Source organism: Amblyomma americanum, chromosome 1 (assembly GCF_052857255.1).
Source record: "Amblyomma americanum isolate KBUSLIRL-KWMA chromosome 1, ASM5285725v1, whole genome shotgun sequence".
NCBI lineage: Eukaryota > Metazoa > Arthropoda > Arachnida > Ixodida > Ixodidae > Amblyomma > Amblyomma americanum.
Window position 1 is genome coordinate 233,714,142 of NC_135497.1, and position 21,362 is coordinate 233,735,503.

At 45.7% G+C, this 21,362-nt stretch overlaps 1 long non-coding RNA gene across 1 annotated transcript in view; it reads right to left on the reverse strand.

The window, feature by feature from the left end:
• The window catches only part of LOC144095700 (uncharacterized), a 301,198-nt gene that overhangs the window by 132,193 nt on the left and 147,643 nt on the right, over window positions 1-21,362 (reverse strand). Inside the window, exon 4 of the long non-coding RNA XR_013306747.1 lies at window positions 2,008-2,117. This is a non-coding gene — a long non-coding RNA (uncharacterized LOC144095700). The remainder of the gene's footprint in view (window positions 1-2,007; window positions 2,118-21,362) is intronic.

Here is a 21,362-nt window from a genome sequence, read left to right on the forward strand (position 1 = left end):
TAGTATAAACCGTGTCCTCCTCTTTATTCCATCTTTCTTTTATGACAAGGGCTTAGCTTCCCCCCTCAACTCAAGGAATACTGGGTGCATGTTTCTTGGGATAGGATTGACCTTGATGAGGTTGGCTATAAAGACTGGCATTAAACGTATAGCATTACAGGTCCAGCTCACAAGAAAATCTGGTGTCCGTAAGTCCATGTCCTTGATAAAGCAGGTGGTCTACCTCCCACGGTGGGCAGGTGGAAATTAAATTATTAAGAATAAACACAATATAGATGTCGCCGGCCCACCATGGCACTCCGCATCAGCACATTGGTTGGGAGACATCCTCCCTAAAACTACCTGTGCAAAAATTAGCCTTATGGGAGCTCGGGAAAGGCAACCTACATTTCCTAGGTTTATTACGTTTCCTACATTTAACGTGAGTTACCGGTTTGAAAGGAAATCTCTTAGGTACTTACAAGTTCTCTCGCCGTAACTGTTTCCTTGAACGTTTTTTAGTATGTTTCTATGCTTCAGCGAAGGATCCTTTAAGATTAAGAGCAAGTATCACCCTGACCTGCTCCTTTTAAGGGTGACAAATAAATGTCTTGTTTTAGCTGCAGACCAGTATCTTACATAAATACTTTTTCTCTGAAACTGAACACTGTGTTGCGGCGAGACCTTTTCTCTCAACGAATTTAAATTCGAGTGCGTAGAACCTTTTGTGCAGGATATAAGTGAAATGCTGAAATCTTGGAGATGCTGGTCTCTTCACCAGGTTTAAGTATGAAGCGAACCTGCGCCAGTTACCGAGGATCTGGAATATTGATCTTCCCCGGCATCTGTTGAGGAACGCTGTGAGAGTTTGTGACAGACATTTGGTTCAGATTTGAGAGCATCTTCATTGTAACTCCATCCACCCCTGGGCGCGAGTTTTTTGTCGCCGTCAGGATTTCTTTCCTCCCACAAGAGCATGAGGCAGGGCCTACTTCTGGAGTATGCTGTTATGTCTTGACGATACTGGCCTGCTTCTTAACTTCCCCAGCTAGCTGCGCTGCCCAGCTCTTGTAATCCGATATCAGCTCTGTTTCAATCTGGCCCAACTCTCGCTCAATTTATCCCATTCAGTAAGTCTAGCTCCTCTCTGCACTCTTCAGCACTTGTTACCCTTAGATTTGATCACAAGAACACAGTGGCCGCTTCCTATTCTCTCCCCGTAGTTTTCCCATATCGTTTTCCTCATTTTTTTCATATCATCCATACCATGTACACTGACGTTTTCACAGTGTGTTCAAAAGAGGGATCCACTCACTCAGATACGTCAAGGAGAACCTCCGACTCAACATTCTTCTTGACGGGCAGGAGATTCCTGAAGTAGCAACATTACGGATCCTGGACATGTGGCTGCAATCGAACCACAGAGTGGACCATACGCTCAGACTCCTCTACAGCCCAAGTGAGTCGCATGACCACCCGAGTAGCCAGCAGAAGACGAGGTTTCAAAGAGGAGGACGCGGTATGACTGATGCGAGCTCAGCCTCCGTTACTAAATCCTTACATCCCAGAGGTCGAGCAGGTAGAGGCTATGCTTTGTAAAGAATATAAGACGGAGCTGAGTCTACCTCTGAGAACATCTTCGCGTGAATTGATGGCCCTGGGAGTCTGCAAGACATACCAAGGGCATCAGGAAGCATTTCTCATCGTTCAAAAAGAACGACATCTATATACGGCCGTGGGCAGGTCCTTGCTGAGGCGACTAGGCTGCTCTGACAGCCACAATAAGATTCAAGAGACGAAGGTCGTACCGGCCTGCATCAGATCGACCTACACAGTCCTACCCATCTCCGAGCACATGCACCAAGGCAGGGGGGTATAGCAAGGGCTCAGGCGATAGAACATTGCATCGCTGGCAAAAAAATCCGTCTTTGTAGACACAGCCAGCTACCCAAGACGCAGAGCCATCGTGGTAGCGGTAATCGACTACGCTCATAAAAAGCTAGCCATTGTCACCATAAGGGGTTGTACCTCTATTGAAGCAGTGGAGACCGCGATGGCTCTCGCAGTCGCCGAGGACAGCAGAAGAGGCGAATCCCTGGTAATCATCGCAGACTCGCAGAGCCACCTGTCAGAATTTCCTGCGAAGCAAAATTGCCAAGAATGCACTTCATGTTCTAAGCAAAGGTGGCTCAACCGAAGGAAAACATTCCATCATGTGAGCAGCTGGACACGCTGGCCTGGCCAGGAACCACGCAGCAGACACCATCGCTCGAAGAAATGCTAACCGAGTGACGGCTGGTGCGTTGGGACTCGAGCCAGTATACCCATACGTACGGTGGCATACTGGAGCACCTTAGGGGACTAAGGGGGATATATTCCCCACCCCATAGCCGACTGAGTAAGGAGTGGACTGTAAGTTGGAGACAGCTACAAACAGACGCATTTCCATGCTTATTTATTCTAAACAAAATACACGGCACTATATGCAGGCCCGCATGTCCCATAGTGCGGAGAAACAGCAACACTATACCACACCACATGGGGATGCCAGCGCAACCCTGCAGTCCCAGTAATACCCAACGCCACGCCAGAGCAGTAGGAGGTAGCTCTGTGCAGCTAGGAACGCGATGATCAGCTTTCACTGGTCGAACGGGCCCAATCTGCCGCAGTTGCCGCAGGAGCCCTAAACTGGGGACTCCACCCATGAGTACTTCGAAGACGCTATGAGCAATGTGTAAATGTTTTGTCTCTCTCTTTCATGACATTATTCACCAGTGAGATGTCCGGGCACATGTCCTGACTAACGCTGTTATGGACCCTTGCGGATTTGCTCGGATCCGTGAGGGTGGTAACTGCTTCTTTTTTTAATGTATTCGCCATTCTTCGTTCTCTGGAGGTTTCATTCGGTAAGCCTCAAATGTGGCTCGCTGCATAAAACATTTAAAATGTTGATTGGGGCTTTGCAAGCCTTGTCTTGTACCTTATGAATGATTATCAAAACCTCAAATCTTGTAAGCTTGGGCTGCAGTATTTTTGATGAAGGTGCTTTTTCTGCTTCTATATACGGGTACAATTATATCAATGCATAAACAATCTCATACTCCGGCAGGTCATGGTCTACTGGTACGCATTCTTTGCTCACTGGCCAACTTACCCGCTATTTATCGGTATTGCCTAGCACCACGTTAGCTTTGTTGCACCCTAAGTAGCATGCCAGGCCGACAACCAGGCATACCTCTCCTCATCCATTAAACGCCCTCCTCCTCCTCCTCCCTAAGTAATGCTAGTGTAATGCTATGTAATGCTTGTAATGCTATCATGTCGACCTTTTCTTCGATCTTGCAAATAATATGCTGAAAGGACGCTTGCTTCTGCTTGATCCCCCTTCAGTTCAGCTGTAAGATTATTGGTGATTTTCGCGTTTTTTCTCCGATATTTAGTTGAATTTGAAAGTTTATTTTCTATGCCGAAAGAAGTAACAAGAATATACAGGGAGAGGTCCCAACGTACAAGACCGCAGATGGGATGTCGCATAAGAATAAATCTTGATTAAACAGTTCATCAGAAAATAGGAGCTAAAAAGATCAACCTGCACAAATTCTATAGCTAAGCAACCGACAATAAATAGTAAGGTACATAGTATAAAGTGCAAAACCGACAGATATAAATACAAGAGATAGAATACAGAATAAAATACAATTACACACTGTAGAATGTTGTGATGCATAGTATGAAAACATTCGTGTAATGAAAATCACATATTAAGAAGGAAAATTTTTAATTTGAAATTAAACAAAGAAATTATGTTAGTGTGCTTGATGTTCAAATTTAAAGACTTCCAAATGGCAAAGAAAATTGAAGGTTCTGTTTCCACTAGTTAGTTCTGACCTTAGGTAGTAGAAAGTTATTATGCAGCGCGAACAATGTGGCGTTGTTGTTTATGATCATGCCGTCATGAATGCCTGAATCTATGTTGCTGTTCGCGTCTGGTTGTCTTCTCGCTGGCCAGTACTAGTTTTTGGTTAATTCGTGCTTGGTCTTACCAGACTAGTTCAATGTTTTTCTGTTCATTTTTTTTCTCATTGCGTTAAGCTCCTTACAGTTGCTTTGTACCTGTTGTGCAATCTGTTGAGGCGTTTATTGGAGTTAAGCTTGTTGTATCTGAAATCCTGCCTGCCATTTTTCTGTTACCGTTGCATTTGTCTCATAGCCTGAATAATTTTAGCAAGAAGTTACAGGCCGACTCCTTCTGTTCTAGCTGATATGGTGTATTGATATCCACCCCAATGTCTTTCCTCCGAATAACCGGTCTTGGAGTGCTTCTTTTCGGCTTCGTTCCTTTCTATGCCATTAGCCCCCCAGTTGATTGTTTCCTTGGACTCCTTAGCCATTCTTTAAACTGCTTTAATGAACTCACTGAATCTGCCACCTTCCGCGCGTGACGACGACTAAGCGGGAGATTGTAAGTGTGCTGCCCATGTCACCTTCTCCGATGTCTTCTTCGGCTGGTCCTTCGGATTCGGTCTCTTGAGGGATGGGAACTACTTATCCTTGGAGTTACTCCGTGTCCATAATGCTCAGCTCACCGACCTCGATCTGTGTCGGCCCCTGTCCTTCTGGCCTAGTCTCCTGTTCTTGGATTTGGCCTCGTGTGGCTTCTTGAGCTTAGCGCGCTTCTTGGTAGCAGCCTCCCACTGCTCAAGTATGCAGGGGGTCCTGAATTTCTGCTTGTTTAAGTCCGAGTTGGTCTTCTGGTTTCCTTGGCACACAGCACATTTGATTTCGCAGGTGTGGCCCTCTTGTGGGTCTTCTTTGCCAAAATTCTCACAGACTCTTGTTTACGGATTTGGACAGACATCCATTCTGTGGCCTGGCTTTAGACAATTAAAACAGACCAGATTGGTTTTTCGTTCCAGGTTGCAAAAGTACTCCACTCTATGGTACCAAACGTATCTCAGAACGATCTTCCTGGTGAATGCGACGGTTATCTTGTTCTCTTTACCGCACCTTCTGAAATTCGCTACGTCTGCTTTCCCTCCTGTGCTGATGTTTTTGCAGATGCTCAGTTCCGACTCGCATGGTTCGACGCCTCTGATTACCTCTTTCCATGTACCCCGGGTGGAGTGCAGATGCACACATTTCCTTCTTTTGGCCTTCTATTTGCAATTTCCTTAGCTAATAAATCGCTGTGATGGCGGCCGTGTTACTCGTACCAGCTTTTATGATGTTCGAATCCATCTCGAGTCTCACCCTTACTTCTTTATCTAAGCTGTGTCGCCCCGTAGCTGCCATTATGGCGATAATGATTGGCTTCTTATTGTGGGCGTACTCCCTTCGGTCTAGGCCGCCTCTAGGTCACCAACGCTTCATCTTTCCGAGTATCTCGGGTTCCTTCCGAGGTCTATACTTCCTCAGAGACGGATCTTGACGTTCTTCATGGCCCGCGACCTCCCCGGTCCTGCGTACCACCGAGGACTGCTGGGTTTGCCACATAATATGTTGCCTTGCTTTGATCGTTCCTTGCTTCATCGTATCTGGGTCTTGAGTAACGTTTGCTTGCGTCGTAACCCCTGCGTAGCGCTTCTTCATCGGGCTCAACGTCCCACGAGCCGCCGGATGCGGCCATGGCCGTGAGGATGAGACGGTGGAGCTGTTGTTGTTGTTACCCTTACAAAATGGCACATGCCCACACAGGAGGATTGGCAAAGAATTGGGAGGCACAGAGAGTTTTTCAGATAAATCCTTTCATGGAAGAAATTGAAATGAATGCTTAGGAAGAAAGAAGTAAACAAAAAGAAATTAGACGGGAAGCGCATAACGCACGCAGGAGATCGACGCCGAGATTTATAACCGAGTGCTTAAATGATAATGGTAATTGTAAAAATAATATTATTATTGAGAAAAAAATGTTACCAAGCTAGCCGATTCAACTCCATTAAGAAATTTTGGACAACGATAAAAACAGCCTTGTGGCGTTGCACGAGTATTGTGGCTCCAAATGACCATCTGCGCAAAACTAAGGCCAAGCTGTTGTAATGGCTTCTCTAAAACCGTCTTCTTATCATGGTGAAGCGGCGACAAAACAACAAAAAATGATGTATGAATTTTTGTTCACCACAGAATACGCAGACGGGATAAAGCGCCAAACAAGACTTGTGAAAATAAAAATTTAAGGTTGGGATCCGACAGCAGAGTCTTGTGAGAGAGACCTCAAGCTGCCGTGAATGGCATGATTTCCTGCTCCACGAATATCTCAGGTGCATATAATGATCAGAACTTAAGAGAGACCCAGTTGTCTTGCTTAACAAATTATGTCTCCGAATCCTCGCTTCTGTGATGTACGCTATAGCCGGAGCGATAGGTAGCACGGGGCCATTGAGGGACGCCTTCGCCAGGCTGTCCGCTACTTCATTGGATCTCACACAGCTATGACCTGGTACCCATATCATGTGAACAAGGCTCAAATGTAGAGAGAGTAGTGATAGGAAGGTGTTCAAGATAGGAGAATCCATAACGAAGCAAAGGACGAGCACAGACAGAGTATGTCATGACAACCACTGCATATAAAGATGGGCCTAGTCTGCCAAGAGCAAGCACCGCAGCCAGAAACTCCACTTGGAAAATTAGGGTGTAGTCGGGAAGCCGAACAGAAAAAAAGCACTCTAGAAGGGTGCAATATATTCTCACCGCGTGCCTTGTCATCACATTGGGACGCACCAGTAGATATCATTGAGCTAATAGGTAGGCTTTGTAAATGATGTAATAATCCATTTAAAATGCTAAGTTGTAAATGCTTCGCTTTTTTCGGGAAAATGTCATCATAGAAAATTTCTACAAAGGCCCCACTGTTTTGTGTCGGAAGGATGTTATACACGAGAGAATTTAAAGGTTCAAGCATATTTTGTACCATAACTACCTGCGGGTATGAAATCGAGGCCAGTGAACTCCAAAAAAGGAGGTCGGCTGGCATCAAAAAACAGACAAGGAGCGGTGTAAACTTGGTTCATATATACTGAGGTACGTGTGAACAGTTCGGAATTTAAATCTAGATAATCAAAAAGGAATACAGGCTTTATTATAAAACATGTCATTGGCCGCAAATTTGGGGAGGCCAAGGCACAACCGAAGCGCCTTCCGCTCCAAAAGAACGAGCGGCCGGGCGAACATTGTTAGCAGCTTTACCAGAGAGCATCACAGATCCAAATTCTAAAATTGGTCGAACATGCAAAACATAAATCAGCAAAAGTGCATCTCTCCGCATTCCAGACCGGGGATTACTTAATCTACGCAACATGCACGCAGCACGATTCCCTTGCGCTGCAACAAGCTCAATGTGAGAGCGCCATGTGAGGGTGTCATCATAATTGACAACAAGATGTTTTGATGTTCTAACTTCAGGAATATTTTGTCGCTGGTAAATGACAGATATATGTATATGATCATTCATTTAAAAAACAAGTACAGCGTGCCTGTTTACATTTAGGGTGAGTCGTAAGTCACACAACCAACATTCAAGCAAATTCAGATAACATTGCAGGCGCACATAAAGAGAATGAATGTCAGCGGCAGCAGTGAAAAATTCAATGTCGTCCGCATAAACATACGTTCGAATTTGCTGAGGGCTGGGAATAGAACTCATTAGAAAATTAAAGAGCACAGGCGACAGGACTACCCCTTGAGGATCACCTCTGGTTTGTTGATATCCTCCAGAATTGACACCATCTCGTACTATAAAAACCTGTCTGTTTTCAGGAACGCAGATATCGACGCAATTAAATAATCTGGAAACAGCAGAGTCTGCAATCTTTGCAACAGTATTTAGTGTTCCACGCTGTCATAGGTTTTGGCTACAACTAATGTCACCAACGCAGTATGCATTTTTTGGCGTCGCGCAAGGATAATACGTCTCTCAAGGTCAGCGTGTGCAGTCCAAATTAAACATTTTTGACGGAAAACAATTTGACTGAGGCTGAGGATATTATTGTGGTCCACAAACTCCGGAACACTTAGGAGTATGACCCTTTCAATTAATATAACCACGTTTGATGTCAATGAAGTAGGTCTAATATTATCCAGGGAAAAGCAACCACTTTTGTTTTTAGGTAGAGGAATCAATTTGGCAATTTTTCGTTCAGGAGGAATCCATGTTTGCTTGACAGAATAATTAACCGGCTGTAATAAGGAGTTAGGGGACTCCTCAAAGAGGATTTTTAACATTTTTGATGTTATCATATCAGGGCCAGGAGCAGCAGTTAGAAACTCCTTCGCTAGCAGGGAAAGCTCGGGAAGGGTAATAGGGGGACATGCTGAAACTGGTCCACTGACACCACAAAAGTGGAGCCGAAAGGAAGTACAGACGAGAAGCGCTGCTCTAATAGTTTGGCAATTGTGTGAATTGTTTCTATTGCTTCTTGCGGGGTCAAAACATGAGAGGGTGAATTTTCTCAAACTGGCATCTTTTTCCGCGATCTTCAAAGACAAGAAAAGTGCGCGATGATTTCCTATTTTATTAGGAAATCGATATGCTCAGATTCATAATTTTGTTTTCGCTTGTGAGATTGTGCGCTTAAAAGAAGCCGCAATGAACTTATAATCATGCCAATTTTTCGGGCACTCATTGATTAGGAGCTTCTTCCATGCAGCCTTTCTGCGTCCGTAATCCTGCAAACAATCTGCATTCTACCATCTAGCTGAAATGTTGCCTCTTGATGTACGTACCAGACATTCGAACTTTTTCCGGCATTCGTCAATAGCCAAGTATATGCCTTTTGATGTAAGCTCTTCAGCAGAATTAACCGCTCCAGCAAGAGTAGAGTGCAAATTGGACTGAAACTGGTCAATTTATATAAGACCTCAACTGAGAGCACGCCAGAGTTAAGCGGCAATGTAGTACATAGAGTACAGGCAATTGAGTACAGGGGCCCAAGGGCTGGTGAAAGTTAAATCTAACACAGATTGGATTTTTGCGCGGAGAAATGCGGCCGAACCCGAATTCATGCACGAAAGGTTGTTTTCAGAAACCCAATCCCAAAGGCGCTTACCACAGAAGTCTGTCTTAAAGCCTCATGACACATGATGAGAATTAATGTCGCCGGCCAAGAGAACTGACTTCTGACAATGAAGTAGCCGGAGATCTAACAGCCTGGTATCCTGCTCACCGCAAGGAAAACAAACATTTACTAAATAAGACGGATAGCACAGTGGAATTTCAAAGTATAAAGCCAATAACTCACAGTATATAGGAGAGGACTGAAAAGTAATCTTAGCCCTGTGACAAAATTTAGAAGAAACTAGTATGAGTAAGCCTCCTTCTCTTGACTGTCGACCTTGTCGAAGTGAAGAATTATTGTGCAAATGGAAATATTTTTTCCGATGTAAGCCAAAATTCTTGTAAAATAATTATGTCTGGATTATGGTTACATATAAGGTACAATAAGGCTGTTGAAGCTGAAAGAAGTGACCGACAGTTCGAATGGAGAACTCTTAGCACCCGTATGGTTTAGAAATCCGGGCAGCAGCAACTGCCTGCCCCAAAATAGTTTCTTTTGGCTTAGAGCCAATCTGTTGCTTCTTTGATTTCGTCTGAGGATGTGAAGAAGAAGGGTTAGTCAAGGGTGATCCACTGCGTTTGAGGTTGCGTGTATCTGAATTCGCCATCGCTGCATCACGAATAATTTGAACATTATCTGAATTAGCAGACCGAGGAAGTGGTGGAAAAGCAGCAACTTGTTCCCGGGGCTGAGACAGCACAGGCAAGGAATGTTTGGTCATGGACGAAGGCATGGCTGACATGGCAGAAGTCGTTCCAATTTGCATGGCCTGGGTAATCTGCTTTGGCAGAGAATTAGATATGCACTCTGTGACAGTGAACACTATCCTATCAACCATTTTAGCCATAGAGGTTTCCACCGCAGTCACTATTTCCTGATTGACGAACATAGTGTCACTCCTGAACGGGCTGACACATCTGCATAGCCGTGAGCTCTCTCTTTAATTTCTGATATTGCCTCACGCCGCGAGCATCGTTTGAGGTCGGTTATATCTAGAATCTGCAATTCATGATCTCTAGAAGGACAATCCGTGGAATTTTTGCAGCGTGAGATCCACAAGAAAGGCAACACTTCTCATTTTGATCAGAGCATAACTTTGGATGGTCATTGCCGCATTTGCAACACCGCAAGGTGGACTTGTAGCCACAAGCACTATGGCCATATCGCCAGCATTTGCTACAGTGCAGTGGCTTAGACGGAAGGGGCTCTACACGGAAGATTAAAGGCCATGTTTTTATTTCCGAGGGGCCGGCAGTACCCGCAAAAGTGGCAATAACCGTTTCCGTTGGCACTCGCGCATTGTTCACCTCCCGGCTACTGCGATACACCATAACAACACCCTCTGCCAGATGAGACGGAATGAAGCTGTTCACCGGGGAAGATCCAAAAGAAGAGCAGTTTAGAAGATCCTTTACGCACGAGAGGTCTGGTGAACGGCACACAATCCCGCCACGTACAAACTGCCTTACCTCAGTGATTGCCTGATTAAGGGAAGTGGCCGCCTGGAGATCACCTCGAACAGGCCCTGCATTGTTGATTTTGATAGCACCACCATCCTTTGGCAAAAGCCATAAGAATGCTGCGGACGCCAAAGTGTTGAAAAGCTTCCAGAGTCATCTCATGAGGCAATAGGGAAGCCGATCAGGGGGAGCTCCCCTGGCCGAGAGACTGCGTATACATTACCTCAGATTTACAAGCTCACCGCGTGCGTTAACCGCACAAGAAAAAATTCGCAAAGGCACAGGGGGAAAAGGAAAGTAGGACCAGCCGCCCAACACTTACCCAATCCCGCTTCCAACGGAGCAGAGCGTGGTTCACTCCACCGCGTTGCTGTTGTTGTGGCCTTGGTAGCATGGCCCATACCCACGACGGGGGATTGGGGAGACCCCATAGAATAGGGTAAACTGGTGTCAAGCTAATGATTGTGCGGTGGGTGAAATTTCAGAGTAATTTCAAAGAAAAGGAAAAAACAAAATATCGGTACAAAATATCTGAGAATTAAAAAATTAAATATATGAAAATACCCAAACGCTCCTTTCAATGCGGAAATTTTGGAAACAAATAGCAAGGGAATCTGCCGGTAGCTGTTATATAATTGTAGAGGTATTCCCAAACTTGATGCAATGCAAAACCCCTGGCCCTCGCACCGGAAGAGAGGTGGAGGGGAACCGACAAAGTGAGACCCAACTTCTTAATGGGAATTTCTAGGTGTGCTCTCCTCACATGTGCAAACCTCCGGCATCATCATCATCATCATCATCATCATCAGCCTTACTACACCCACTGCAGGGCAAAGGCCTCTCCCATGTCTCTCCTATTAACCCTATCCTTTGCCAGCTGCATCCACCCTTTGCCTGCAAACTTCTTAATCTCATCCGCCCACCTAACCTTATGCCGCCCCCTGCTACGCTTACTTTCTCTTGGAATCCACTCCGTCACCCTTAAGGACCAGCGGTTATCTTGCCTTCGCATTACAAGCCCTGCCCAAGCCCATTTCTTTCTCTTGATTTCGACTAGGATGTCATTAACCCGTGTTTGTTTCCTCACCCACTGTGCCCGCTTCCGATCTCTTAACGTTACACCTATCATTTTTCTTTCCATGGCTCGCTGCGTTGTCCTTAACTTAACCTGAACTCTTTTCGTTAGCCTCAACGTTTCTGCCCCGTAGGTGAGTACCGGTAAGATTATGCTGTTGTACACTTTCCTCTTGAGGGAAATTGGTAAACTGCCACTCATGATCTGCGAGAATTGGCCATATGCGCTCCACCCCATTCTTATCCTTCTAGTTATCTCCCTCTCATGATCCGGATCAGCTGTCACTACCTGACCTAAGTACACGTATTCCGTCACAATTTCTAGGCTCTCGCTGCCAATTGTGAACTGTTGTTCCCTTGCTAGGCTGTTGAACATTACCTTGGTTTTCTGCATGTTAATTTTTAGACCCATCAATCTGCTCTGCCTGTCTAACTCATTGATCATAATTTGCAGTTCACCTCCTGAGTGACTCAGCAAGGCAATGTCATCAGCGAATCGCAGATTATTTAGGTTATTTACCTAAATAATCTGCAAACCTCCGGCAAGAGAGTAGGAAATGCTCTAAGGTCTCGACTTCACCACAAGCCACACAAAGGTTTGCGGGACTGAACCGGCATCTACATAAGTAAAGATTTATACGGGGAATCCTGCACCGCATGAGTGTCATCGCTACCTCACACTGCCGGGTTTTACACGCACGAGCCTTCCATGGGTACATGAGATGTTGGTAGTCAACAGTAGAGAGTAAGGGATCGTTGCACGTGGTGGTTGTAAACTGAAAACGCTGAAATCGAGTCATACCGAAGAGAATAAGATCAGGAACGCTACAGGCAACTGGTGCATCGAGAGCTGATTTTGCCAAAAAATCTGCTGTTTCATTTTGTAAAATACCGCAGTGGCCTAGTATCCAAACGAAGCGCACCTCTTTCACCCATCCAGGAATAAAAAACTTTAGTGAGCGTCTCAAAAATGCGTTTTGTGTGGACTCCAGCGGCAACAAATCAGAGGGACAATCTGAGAGGAATATTACATGAGAAACAGTTGTGGGAATTTTCATAGGGGCCAGCCCAAGAACCGTAAACTCTGCTAGAAATATGGTTGTGTAATCCGGGACTCTAACTGAAAAGCTCCACGAGAGAGAGTCTGAAAACATACCAATCCCTACCTTCCGGTCGGCCCCGGACGCACCTGTAGCAATCACAGTATGTTGCGAGTACTGGGCAATGGGATCAAAGAGGAGTCCAGTTAATGTACTTGTCGGCAGATGCTTCACATTAGGTGAGAAAATATAATCAAAAGCAATATCCACAAGGGACGCTGCCCAACCAACTCTGCATAAAAATTGGGGTCCACACCAGTGTTGAATAAAATGTTCTGAGTAAATACAACTTGAGGGAGGCGGAACCTTGGCCAATGAGGAGAGAGAAAGAGGGCTGGGTGCGAGACGAAAATAGGTGTAGCCACACCAGGAGCCGACTCAATTGCCCGAAAAAAACTCCTGACCGTTAAAAGGTGAAAATGGGAGTTAAGGTCGGGAATAGGAGCCTCCAAGTACAGAACTGCGATGGAAACTGATTGAGGGAGACCTAGACAGAGACGCAGTGCGCGCCTTTCTAACAGCAGCAAACGGATGAAGCCTGTATTTAGAGGAACCAGAAAAAAACATGCAGCCAAATTCCAAAATTGGTCTGACATAGGCTTTATAGAGAAGTACAAGCGTGTCTGGCGCATGCCAAATTTCCTATTACTTATTCGTAGCAGCCTACCTAGTGCACGCTCACCTTTCTCAACGTTAGTCTTGATGTGGGGTTGCCAATTCATACTGGCATCATAAATGACGCCTAGATACCTCAACAATTCTACCTGAGGTATGTTGACCGAGCGATTGTGTAGCGATATATATAGAGGCATGACGGTTTTAAAAACAAGCACGCTTATACTGTGCACATTTAATACCAAATTTAATGTATCCAGACAAACCTCGAAGGCATTGAGGTAATCCTGGACAGAACGATATAGGGCATGAATGTCGGCTGCAAAAGCAAAGAAGGCTATGTCGTCTGCATAAATATATACTGTAACATCAGGGTGTACTGGAATGTCGCACATCAGCAGATTGAATAGAAGTGGCGAAAGTAAAGATCCTTGTGGCACGCCTCTGGTTTGGGCATAGGTAACTGAAGTGAAGGAACCGTCAGAGCAAAAAAAACTGCCGTCCTGCTGAAAATTCGCGGATCTGTGCATAAATGTAGTACGGCGGGTGTAATAATATCAATTTAGAGAGAAGGATCAAATATTCAACACTGTCGTGCGCTTTACAATGTCAAGCGTCACTAAGGTTGATACTTCTTTCTTGCGCTTAGCAAGGCGGACTCTGCTCCCTAAATCGACATGGGCAGACCAAATGGAGCATCCGCGGCGAAAGCCAATCTCGGCAGAGCTCAATGCGTTCACTACTGAAACATGCGCGGATAAGCGGCTGTGCACAATTCTTTCTATGAGCTTTACCAAATTGAATGTTAGAGCTACCATCCGAATGTTATCAAAATGGAAGCCTTTCTTTGCATTTTTTAAGAACATTATTATTTTCGCCACGTTCCAGGAGTGCGGCAACCATGCAGTTTCCAGTGATGTATTTACCAGATCGAGGAGGTCCCTAGTGAAGTCTTGCGCTAAGATTTTCAATATACCGACCGTAACACTATCCCAACCCGGAGCTGAGGATTGCATTAACGAAACTGCAGTTGTTAACTCTGATTTGCCAGCCACAACATAGTCTACAGAGGGACTCTACGCTGCTCCTGAAAGCGTGAAACAAGCCCTTGAGCAATTCGCTCTAACTCATCTTTCGCTTTATGTAGAGGGAGCACCACCGAGCTGGCCAACTGCATGGCTAAGGAGTTCACATTCCGTACCATAAAACGACACAAATCCTTTCTATTTTTTTGGGCTTGACAAATATGTGTTCATATTTTGATTGTGTCATCTTTTGCCTTTGCTATGGTTCGTTTAAACGAGGCCGAGAAAAAATTGTAGTTGATCCAATTTGCCGGGCTCTGATTATGCAAAAGTGTCCTCCACGCTGCTTTCCTACGACGGAAAGCTGTCTCACACGCGTCATTTCATCATGAAGATGGTGATTGATTGCAAATAGCAGAACACAGTGAACTGGGAGCTCTCCTCCGTAGCCTTCAAAACTGAAAAAAAAACACTCGCTGGGCCCTGTCGGTTCTGCATGAACAAGGATTAGATGTAAGGGAGGCGCGCAAAGATGATTTGTAGCTCAGAAGTACTTGTATTTGGGCGTGTTGGTTTATATCTTTTCAGGAGGACACAGGGGCGCAACAAAAACACACGGACATAGAAGTAGACATGGACGAGCGCTTTCCCTGTCTACTTCTATGTCCGTGTGTTTTTGTTGCGCCCCTGTGTCTTCCTGAAAAGATGATTTGTAGGCTGCAAGATTAACTAATTTTCGGGCAGAACCATGGTCTCGGAGGGGGCTCACCAATATGGTGAAAGTAATTGGCACGTGGTCACTATATGTGCCACAGTATATTGTGGACCATGCCCCTACACCTACTCCTCTTGCTGCCAAGGACAAATCGAGAACTGAGCGCGAGTGTCTGCGGATGAAGGTTATGGCCCGAGAATTGCAACACCGCACATCATTTGCTGACATCCATGCCCATAATATATGTCCATATGAATCAGTATAGGAACCCTAGACGATGGGATAAGAGTTGAAGTCCCCAGCAATATTACCCTGCAAGAGTTTACAAGTAAGCTGTCTAGTTGGTCTCTCCTGCATGCTCCATTTGGAAAATAGAGGTTTGCGACTGTGACTGTAGAGCAGTGCGGCGAAGCGAGATCTATAGCTAGAAGCTCGCCACCAGAATATATTACTTTTTTAGTTATTAATGCCCGGTGGCACAATTTTGACGAAATCAGGGTCACCAAACCGCCGCCCCTACCATTTATGCGGTCCACACAGAAAACACGAAACCTGTTTAAAGAAAATGACTTAATAGGAGAGAACCAAGTTTCTTGCGAGAGCATGATATCTGGGTTATGAGAACATAGAAGAATGTTTAAATCAGGAAGCGAAGATGCAATAGAGCGGGAATTCCATTGGAGAACCTTTACACCCGCCATGATGACTATTCGAGAATAAAGGCTTAAACAGCCTCTTGTAGCATATCTGACTTGGAAGACACTCCAGAAGGTCATTTTTGGTCTTGAGCTTGGGAACAGAGGAATTAGAAGGAGAAGTTTAAGCACGACGCTTCTGAGTAGGACAAGCCATTTCTACATCATCAGTGCAAACAGTGTTGCGAGAGACTTACAAGTACGCTGTCGAGAGGCGGAACGTGAGATGACACCTTGGGTAATGACGAGGCAACGAAACTTTGAGCACAGGCTTGTTGTAATGTTGATGCTGGTGGAACTACAAGCTGAGGTTGAGAAATAGCCTTATTTGCAACAATATCAGACAACGCCTGCGTGAAGCTGCTGAGCATGCGGTCGACCACAACTGAGAGTGCTTTTTCGACGGCTGACACTAGGAACGGACAAGGCTGGCATATGAATGTTTTTTGATGTCAATGAGTGCATAAGCGTCTGCCCTAGAGCAGCAATTCCCGCTCAATTAATTCCAATAAACTTTGCTGCTGTGACCACTTTCACAAGTGGCATCATCGGCGTTGTGACTGTTACTGCATATACAACAGCTTGGTTGTTCTGCGGTGCAGCTGTCGGAAGGGTGACCTTCGCCACATACCCGGCATATGGTCGCCGACTTGCAGGCTCTACCAGTACGTCCAAATCTCCAACAATTGGTACATTGCAGGGGTCGAGGATGCAGCAGGTCCACGCGGTAGACAATTGGCCAAATTTTCAACTCCGAGGGGCATGTGCGATCAGCAAAAGTTGTTATGACTGACTCCGTTGCAACACGCACTCCAGCCATCTCGCGAGAGCAGCGGTATACATAAATAATTCGCCCCCCCCTGGCTTCCTGGAACTCCTCCAAAATTTCTTGAATTGAAAATGACGAGTCCACATACAATGCCCTTAGTGCACGCAAGCTGCTCAGGAATGAAGGCTTTAAGCGGCAGAGAAGTGAAGGTATTACACCGGAGCAAAACCGACACACACTCAATGTTTGCCGACTTACAATGACGCGCATTCCAAAAAGTCGCACATCAGAGATGTCGAGATAGTGAGTGGTTAGACTTTTTAGTTGATGCTGTATTGTTTTCAGATTCTTCATTTTGAGAATTCCATCTCCAATCGCTCCAAGCGCCACGGGAATTGAACCTATACCTTTTTTTAGAAATGAATTCAAAGGCAAGCTTCCGGCCGGCAGGCTGGCGAACCAGGCTGCCCAGCCTCCTCCCGGGGAGGTCAAAGACATGGCTGCACACAGCGCATCGGCAACCTTACATCACCCGAGTCGGCACAGGTACCCTAAACCCTGGCAAAAACCCCACGAACGTGGAACGGCCTCACCAAAAGAAACGCCCGGCATCACCAGGAAACGAAGCAGGCAGGCGGTGACGAACCAGCAGCAGCCACGAACGAACCCATCGAATGGAATCACTCTTACCGCCGTGGTCAAAAACTTCAACCTCTTCTAGTTTTCAAAAAACAAGAAAAGTGAAGCAGAACTTGTGCTGTCACCTTCTCACTTCGCCGTGTTTTTTGAGCTAGTTAATCATTAAGGACTGTACTAGCATGTTAATTGTAATTACTCAGAAACTATAACAGCTAGCGTAAACTAAATATTCTTCTGAAATCAACATGAAGAGTTTTAAATTTGGACCAAATTTGGTCAGGTTTCATAAAAAAATTACGAAAATTGTTTTAACTGCCACGTCCCCAATTAAGCACGCATGCAACCACGATGCCGACTTGGTTGTTATTTACCTCAAGGAGATAATGGTGCGTACCCACTGCGAGGGATTGGCCAAGGCACCGGCGGCGACTGATAGAATCTCAAAAGCGTTTTAAAATAAGAAAAAAAGAATTAATAATAAAGGAACGCAGATTTGGTGTTTAAAGTTTAGAGAAAATCGGTTACTCTAAAGGTGATCTCATTTACAATCTTAATCCTCTGCTCCTTTAGCGCCACGAAATTGACTCTAAGGTAGCTCAGATGCCAATTTGTGGTTTCAGCCATCGAGACGACGGTGGACGGACCAACGATTCCGCACTCCACAGCTGATATCCATCTCAGCGCTCTCCGCGGCGCACATCAGTGGAAGTATACGCAAGAGACGCGTCGAGTCACATATGCGGGAGAAATTGGCTTTTGAACGGCAGTTTGCATAACATGTGAATAATATATTAGTAAATATACGCCTTATTTCTGCTGATTATGACCAACGCTTTCTGCTTCCTCTATGAGCTCAGCATGCGTGAGCTGACTGTGATTTGCCACTTCTCCAAGGACGTAGTGCCAACACATGAAAAGAGCCATCTGCGAGTAGCAAACTATTCTTCCTGGGAAGGCCTTTCTAATGTTAGGCGCCACAAATTTTGCTAGATATGCCGCAGCTCAAAATAAGAGGGTAAAAAAAATTCCGAGTAATCACTCTGTTAAATTTCAATGCGCGTTGGCACTGGATGAAATTTAAGATTCCGATATTACTTTCCTTCTAAACCCTGCAACATTCGTATATGTTTTGGGCGTGTGTTCGATGGTTTACTGGCGACGTATGGCGCAGTGAATCTGTTTTTCAGTGTATTGAGAGATGCCTTTGCTTTTTCTTTTGAAATTTTTCTTTGCAAACAGGCGCGGTTTTATGATGGTTCTGCCGCGGCTCGCAACACATTTTCTCCCACTGCCGCTAGAACCAGGGAGCAAGCCAAAACCAAGAAAGCATCGTGATGTGCGCAGGAGTTGGTCAGTCGTAAGCAGGAGCGATATCTGACCGTGGTCTGCACCGAATTTCTGACCCCCTTTGTTTTGTGCGCACATGTTCTCCCAATTCGCTCATGACAAGTTCCTCACGCTTTGTTGATTCGCGTGCCGTCCCCGCTACGTGCCAGCACTCTATTTTTCCGCAATTCTTGTCGGTGAGAGCGTTCTCTAAAGTATGGTTCGATATCAAACAATACAACTGAATGTATTGTATATTGAAGGGAGAATGAAGACGAAATCATGTACTTGTATCGACAGATTATCGCTTTCTAATAACAATAAAAACGCTTTGCTTTCACTAAAAACGACATATTTATAAGCTACAGAACATTAAAAAAAGTGAATAAGTAGCCATCAAAATCGGTCATTTTCGGAAGCAATGTTTGGTACGACTGGGCAGTTTTTTTTCTCAAGGCTCCTTAGGCTTGGTTGCAGCGTGGAGATGGTGATCTCGGAGTCCCTTGTGGTCATGACGTCACATGTGTGAATCGAGTGGTGAGAATATTTCTACATCGAGATTTTAGCCAGTAAATTCGTCTTTTGCTGCCGAGCAAGCATCAGCAAATCCAGAAACAGGGCAAGGATTAATTTTTACTAAGGAAAAAAGTTGGATTGTGTGGTCCTCATAGTACCTTTAAGTGCCGGAAACTTGTTATAAAGTGGCTACATCACAAGCTCATGCAGTCACCACATTATTCTCACGTTTTTCGATGAGGAAGCCGGCCGCCAGAATGACCTCAATTAGTGATCATTGCTAAACTTTTATCATCTTGCTAATTGATGCCCTCTCTTCGCCCCTGACGATAATCGGTTTGTAACACATCGCCAGCGAAACGAGTGACTGCACTGTCCGAAAAAAAAAAGAAGGAAGAGGAAGCCTGTCTAAACATGCAGAGTGAGGCTATGATCCATATAGTGCCGCGGACCCCAAAATAAAGAGATAACGAGACTCTGAAGAACACTTTTCTTTTTCTTCCCAGCATTTCGCGCTCTGAGATTCGCGCACAAAGCCTCACATTCAGCTACCGCCTCACGCGTTGCACTTTCTTTGGAGCCACCCCATACCGCGCACAATTCCACGCGAAGCCCGAATCGGCTTGTCCATTATCGCCCATTGTTGTGCCAATTACATAACATGGAGAAGCCCGCAGAGGGATCCACGGCGAGGAAGCCCCTCAGAGACGTCAGTAACATTTCTGTCCGACGCAACACTCGGAGCGGAAGCTCTGAAGGCAGCTCGATGTTCTGCGCTCAATCGCCGCCACCACAGCAAGGTCTACAGGGTCAAGCTCTATACTGCGAAGCCACCCGAGCAGGCTGACGCGGCAGAGTAAGACGTGCACTATGGCATGGGCACTGGGATGACAGATATGAACACCGCCGCCCAGCTTGACGAAGAGGATGGCAAGGTCGTCGTAGACGACGAATCTGAAGAACAGGATTCCCCGCCCCCGTTCGCGGCACCTGTGCTCAACACCGCGGAGTTGGTCTCTGAGGAGTTCGACGCAAGTATTGAAGACCTCCCGTCGAAGACGAAATTGTTGACATCCCTTTAGATCGACTGCACGTTTAGTGGGACTCTCGTAAAGGAAGCGTGCTAGACTATTTTTTTTCAGTGAAGATTTAATGACTTGGTTTTTTTAATTTGCAGCATTCTTTGTTTTCTTTTGGCCAACGAGCCAAATGCTGTGATCTAAATCTAGTTCCCAGCGATTAAACGCAATCGAAGCCTGCCGATCATGCTGCGACTTCTATACCGGCAATTCAGTCGACGAAAATTCGGCACTCCCCTCGCCTCTTCAGGTAAATGCACAGCCACTACTCGGCATGCTTCCCACGCTCGGAGTAGCGCGGCTAGAAGCGCTTAGATGGGGCTCGCGGTTCCACCTGCCTGGAAAAGGGGCAACGATCGTCGCTCCTGGCGAGGAATATATACGCTGCGGCTGCCTTCACGCGGTTTTGTTATGTCCATTAAGAGCCAGGCAATCATTACCTACCAGCCACTTGTCCCCGCGGATATGGCTAAGTGGCTATGAAGTTTGGATCCTGAGCCCGAGGTGGCGACATAGAATTTCCGCCCCTGCTGCCGCACTTTGATGGAGACGAAATGAGAACAAGCCACATTCCATACCTCTGCATAGCACACCATACCATACCATACCATACCATACCATACCATACCATACCATACCATACCAGAGCATACCACACCACACCTTACCACACCATATAACATAGAAGCGAGCAGTAAAGAACGCGTTATTCTAATATACTGTGCTTTCGTCAACACCGTACCATACCGTACCATACCATATCATGCCATACCATACCATACCATACCATACCATACAATACCATACAATACCATACCACATCACACCTTAACGCACCATATAATAACACGCAAGCGAGCTGTAAAGACGTAATTCTAATATATCGTTGTTTCGGCTCCTCGAGTTTTTGCACTTAGTGACGTCGATTTAAACGCCACGTTCCGCAGCAAAGAGAGAGAAAAATTAGGAGGGAGAGTAACACGCCAGGTTTGGAGAAAACGCCATAAGGAGCCCCACGGTATGCGTAGATTCTATCCCGCCGAGCAGCCGCCCAGGCTGGCGTCAACTGCTGCAGACCAACAAGGCTGCCGCATCCAGAGAAAAGTTTTGGAACAGGTGGCCATCATATTGCGGAATGAGGAGGAGAGCTAAGAGGACCAATTTAAATGGAAGTTGGCCATGATGTCTGGGATGTGCCTCGCTCCTTGCATTTTTTCATGCATTATCAGATCGCGCTACCGCAGTGAAGGTTTCAATGTTTATTTTTCTGCAAAACGCAGGTGCGAGAAAAGAAAAGAAAAAAGCTCTATAAACAGCTTG